Source organism: Myotis daubentonii, chromosome 15 (assembly GCF_963259705.1).
Source record: "Myotis daubentonii chromosome 15, mMyoDau2.1, whole genome shotgun sequence".
NCBI lineage: Eukaryota > Metazoa > Chordata > Mammalia > Chiroptera > Vespertilionidae > Myotis > Myotis daubentonii.
In genome coordinates, this window is record NC_081854.1 from 53,814,239 (window position 1) to 53,819,961 (window position 5,723).

General features: G+C 55.3%; 1 non-coding gene across 1 annotated transcript; it reads right to left on the reverse strand.

The window, feature by feature from the left end:
• Positions 1 to 4,626: 4,626 nt before the first annotated feature.
• TRNAR-GCG (transfer RNA arginine (anticodon GCG)) lies at positions 4,627 to 4,705 on the reverse strand. Its single transcript has one exon. It is a non-coding gene; the product is annotated as a tRNA-Arg (tRNA).
• Positions 4,706 to 5,723: the final 1,018 nt, after the last annotated feature.

Sequence of the window (5,723 nt, forward strand, 5' to 3'; positions counted from 1 at the left end):
CACTGCAGTGCTGGAACCCGAGTTCATTCTTTCTCCTGCTACCTTCTCAATGGCGGGGTCTTCTGCCAGCCAGCTGCCCAACACCACTCTCTTCCACTCCCTCCCCGCACCCTGCAGCCAAACAGGGCCTGCCCCCACAGCCACCCTCCGCTCAGGGATGGTCTCCAAATGCACTCCCCCCGCCCCCCTTGTCCAATGCATGACTCTACTCAACTTGTAAGCTGGCTCAGAACTCACCCTCTGGGGGCGCACAGGAAACAGACAAAGGTCATGGTTCAATTCCCCGTCACAGCACATGCCCGGGTTGCAGACTCAATCCCCAGAGTGGGTCGTGCAGGAGGCAGCTAATCGATGTTTCTCTCTCATCATTGTTTCTCTCTCTCTCCCCCCTCTTTCTCTCTAAAATCAATAAAAACACATTTTTTAAAGTCTTTGCTGAGCACCTACTGGACACTGACTGGGACCAAGTACCAAGACCACTGGCAGATGGGCCTCCGATGGGGACGGGGTTTGATGTCCATTACTCTGAAATAGAACTGGGCCTCCCGTGGCCTCGGGGCTCCTCCTGGGGGCTAGGCCCCGCCTCAGCAGGAAGGGGTGTGTGCACCCTGATTCTGTAAGGCGGGGTTAGCCAGGTCCCCAGCCCTCAACAGGCTAGCGGCTCCCTCTGCGGATAGGCGGCGCCATCTGGTGGCCACTCTTGGCGCAGCAGCCTCGGGGCTCGGAGGCACCCGGGTCAGACCATTCTCTGTGCTCATGCCTCCATCTAGCGGCATTAATGTGCAATCGCAGCCCATCACTTTCAACCTTAGTGTCATCCAAGGAGGTTCTTTGCATTCCTGGCTCCATTTCAGGGCTACTGAATCCGAATTTGGGGAATGTGGGGGTGTATTTTTCAGAACCTCGGTTTTAGACAAGATTCCCAGGTGATGCTTAACTCTGGGGGAGTTTAAGTTTGCGATGCCTGACCTTAAAGGGACTTCTGTCCATGTATAATTGTACCTGCTCCCCCTCATCTGTTCAGTAATAAAATCGTCACCCACTTCACATCTGAGATACTCATTTCCAATACAGCGGTGAGGAGACTGAGGCCCGTGAGCACGCAGCGGGCTCCGCCAACCCACGCTAAAGACGTGGATGCCTGAGCAATGACAACGGGCATCGGTGGACGTGCGTTATGATATCGCCAGACCTGTTCCAGGCACTTTATCTGTATCACTTCCTCTGTCCTACAAACAAGCCCCCGAGAATGTACCGTTCGGATGATCATCCCTTTACACAGGAGGAAACTGAGGCACAGTGAGTGAGTGCTGGCCCAGGCGGTCTGCTCTGAGTCCACCCTGGCCCCGAGCCAGCAGGCTTCGGCGTCTGCAGCCTCAGGACATCGCGGCCCCCTCTCCGGACGTCCCGGGCCACGCCCGCCTCCCGCCTGGGCCTCTTTCCCCACTTGTTTATTTATCTGGTCAGTGTTTATGCAGCTTGTGTTGGGCACTGAATACAGGGCAGTAATCAACTACGTCCTTGCTCTCCTGGGGCCTGCAGTGGGGGTGGGAAGGATGGAGGGATATTTTGGGAATAGAGATGAAGTTGGGGCTGGAAGAGGGGGGGTCATGCTGGTTGGCCCAGCGAAGGAGTTGGTTTGTGTCCTGAGGACCCTGGGACCCCTGTGGATTCTCCTGGGGGCCCTGCTGAGAGTCCATGATGGTGTGTGGGGAGCTTCTTGCCCGGAGGGATGATCTTCGTCCTACCAGCGCCTGTCCAGCACGCCTCCTTCTGCCCCCAGGCCAGACCCCTGCAAGGCCCTGCACTGAGTGAGCGAGCCCTGCCCTCTGCAGGCGTCTGGGCAGAGAGCGGGAGCCCGAGGCTTTGAGCTTGAGAGAATTTGTCTGTGTCCCGTGCGCCCCCATGAGGCCTCCAGTGGCTGAGATAAACGCCTCTGACGCTGTCCCCCACCACACACTCCAAGAAACATCCGAGAGACTCAAGGAGAAAAGGACAATCAGAACATCCTGCATATTGTGGGGCCGGGAGGGGGCCCGGGAGCCGAGGTTTAGCCCCCGCCTCAAAGCACCCCCTGCCCACCAGTCACACGCTCAGCCAGCCAGCTGGTGACCCCAATCCTTCTGCGGCAGCAGCAAGCCCTGGCTATTGTTTTTCTAAGAATCTGGTCAATCCTCCTTCCTGTAAGTGCTGCCCGCCCCCCCCCCGTCTCCCCCCTCATCCCCCCCCCCCAGCTCTGGTTGCCACTGCCTGCCTTCCAGCGGCGCTGCCCCCCATAGCACCAGCCTCCCTTTCCACAGGACAATCGGCCCAGCCACAGCCCAGAGACCACACACTCCCAGGAACGGCTGGAGTTTCCTGGGGCCCATGTGTGCCTCTCCTGCCCCCACCCCATGCCGTCTCCATGTCCTATGCCCACTCTCATCACACTCAGCTGGTCCTTGCCTTCCCGCCTGGGGGGCCAGCACGGTAGGCCCCGCCCCCTCCCCCCACTAGGGGCAGCCCCATGGGAAGAGGGGCCCCATCCAGAATCCCAGAGGGACGTCCGGGGGACATGCAGACCCTGCAGCCGGCAGTCAGGGGGCACTTCAGGGGGCTCCAAAGTCCCCCTTGTGGGGCCAACACCCCAGCCTCCTTCGTCCTTCCCTTCCTCTGCCGTCGAGACGGCTGTACACACGGCCTCTCACCCACTGCACTCGCTGTGGGCACGCAGCTGCCCATCCCTCTTGTCCTCCAGGGAGCCTGTGGGTCCCACACGGGCAAGGCACGGGGCCGGGGCAGGCTGCCTGACCATCTCCCTGAGCCCTAGCATCTCCGTCTGTAAAATAAATTCATGCTACACCGGGCTCAGGGGTTGTCCCGGGAGGCTGTGTGGAGGTGGCACCTAGTGTGTCCTTAGTACGGTGCCTGGAGCGCAGTAGGTGCTCAGCAAACGGTTCCAGCCCCATTTCTCAGCGGCTGTGTGTGTGTTCTTTGAGCCATGTCCGCGTCCTCGTTATTTTGCAAGGATGGGAGTGAGGGTCACCAGACACGCCTGCAAAGTGCTGGAAATGATTGCCATCCGGGGACCCGAAGATGAAGATGGGTTGCCCGTCTCTGCCTCACAGACAAATTAATGGAACGGCAGCTTCGGGTGCAAAATGCGATTCTTGTTGAAAGGATTAGACGCACTAAATCCAGCTGGAATATACGGTCCTCGAGAGGGTGTGTGTGTGTGTGTGTGTGTGTGTGTGTGTGTGTTTAAGCACAGCTGCAATAATCATACATTTATGATGAATAAATTGGGTCCTTTAATTCCTCAGCAATAAGCCCTGGAAATATAATCTGTCATTTCAGACTAAAGAACATGACTTTTCATAAGGCTGATTCTCCAGCGCACATGACAACTTGTAATTAAATTCGCTTTTAGGAAAGCCAGAGTGTATTTCTTTGCAGATTATCTGTTTGTATGAAGTCATAATGGTAAAAGGAATGGATAATCTGTCGAATATGTGTGGCCAGTCCTTACACGAAAACACACGCGCTGCTATTGATCAAAAGCTGGGAAGACAGATAAGATGAACTAAACATGGACGACGTCTGAGCAACAGGCTCGAACAAACTGGGGTGCCTCTCTCCCCAACCCGGCCTCTCAAAAGGGCAGCCAGCCCCACGGAAGGAGAAGTTTTAAAAGAGCTGAAAAAACTTAAATGCTAAATTATGGCCAAATTGTTTGCCGGAGAAGAGGCAGGCCCAGGGATGCTGAAAAGGCCCCTCACAAGGTGGGGAAAGGTTATGGGGACACATGCAGGCGTGCAAACAGACCCTAAAAGTCCTCGAATCAGGGAACACGTGTAGGAGGCAGATGTAGGCCCACAACCTAAGATGCAAGAACACACGAGCAGACCAAGAAGGTGGGAACCTTGAACTCAGAGAAATAGGCAGAGAGAGAGAGAGAGAGAGAGAGAGAGAGAGAGAGCAGGCATTCCTGGTCTAGCGGGACCATCTTGAGCTTTTTGATAAAGTACAGCCAGAAGCTGCCCTGTAGATCTGCAGCTCAACCTAAGGCCAAGCCCGACGCACCCCGAACGGGTGAGGTACCCCCATGGGCTTGAGAGAAGTGGCCGCTTCCTCAAAGAGGGGATCTGGAGAATGATGAGGAATCTCCCCCCACTCCCACCTACAAAACGTCCCCCCGCCCCCCCCCCCCACATACTCCTCCGTGTGAGGCCCCGGAGTTAGTTCCCTGCCAACGTGCAACATTTCCTGGAAGGGCGCCCTGAGTGAGAGTCACATGGTTAGCATGAACCTGGGCACCTCTGGACGGAGGCGTGAGGTGAAGGCAGCCCCTGCACCTGGCCAGTGAGTGTGGGAGGAGCCTGGGTGACCTGGTGCAGAAGTGGCCCAAGGTGGGGACAGGTTATGAGGACACATGCATGCGTGCAAGAGGGAAAAACGAAATAAAGAGGCAAGACGTCCACCCCCCTCCGCCCCCCGAGAAAAATGACTCAACTTTTTTAAAAAATTGCTATCAGAGAGGAAGGAAGAGGGAGAGAGAGAGAGAAACATCAAAGATGAGAGAGGACCATTGATCGGTTGCTTCCTGCACGCCCCCTACTGGGGATCGAGCCCACACCCTGGAGCATGTGCCCTGACCAGGATTCGAACCTGGGACCCTTCAGTCCGCAGGCCAACGCTCTATCCACTGAGCCACACCGGCCAGGGCTCAACTTCTTTATAAAGTGATGCCACCCTGGTGTTCCCAGGTCTTCTGATTTCTTAGCGTTGTGTGAGCACAGATGCGTTTTTTTTCCTGAGAGGAATCGATGATTAAATTATCAGAAATCGAGCTAAAATCCAGGCTGCCTCACGGCCCACACACCTCCCCAGTGTCCCCTGCGTGCGAGGTGCCGGCTCAATCTCGGAAGCTTTCGCTTAAGTGTCCAACACATCTTACTAATGAAAGTGGTAAGCTGTTGTTTATCCACGTCCGAATGGGGAATAGGACTGTTTGATATAAATCTGACATTTAAATTCCACTTAGTTGTGCGACGGGGATGATAGCGAGGCAGAGCTCCGCACCCCGGGGTCCCAGCTCCCCGGGCCTGCATTTTCAAGCATTGAAGTTTTCAAAGTAATCAGCCTCCTGCTTTTTTTCTTCTTCTTCTTCTTCTTTTGCTTTTCCAGAGGAACCAACTTGTGAAGACATCTGTTCTGTTATTAATTTCACATAAATCTTAAGCTCCTCAAGGCCAGAAACGAGGCCTCATTCACGTCGAATTAATGAAACATGATTGTAAGTCCCGCACGTGGAAGTGCTGTCACGCGGTCCTGAGCGGCTTAGAGGCCCTGGGTAATCTCAGGGGCCGCCGCGGGACGGCCCTCCCTGCCCCCCGAAAACAATATCCGAAATACCACGGCGCTCACCCTCTCCCGCCAGATTAATAGCAGATGAACGTTTCTGGGAAATGAAGCGGACTTTCTCAGTAAAGGATACACTCTCCTGGGTGACAGCAGATTGCAAAATGTAAGAGTCTTCAGACAGAGTTTAATCCCCCCCCTCCCTCCCCCTGTAGCCCGAGGATACGCCCGAATGGGGGGGGGGTTCCAGATGTCTCCCCGGATGTCTTTTGGGAAACGTAGTCCAAATATACTTGGTGTAGGTTTAAGATGAGAAGCTGGGTGTGTGAGAGAATGTGTGCGCGCACAGGTATGAATGTGTGCGTATAAGTGTGTATGGTGAG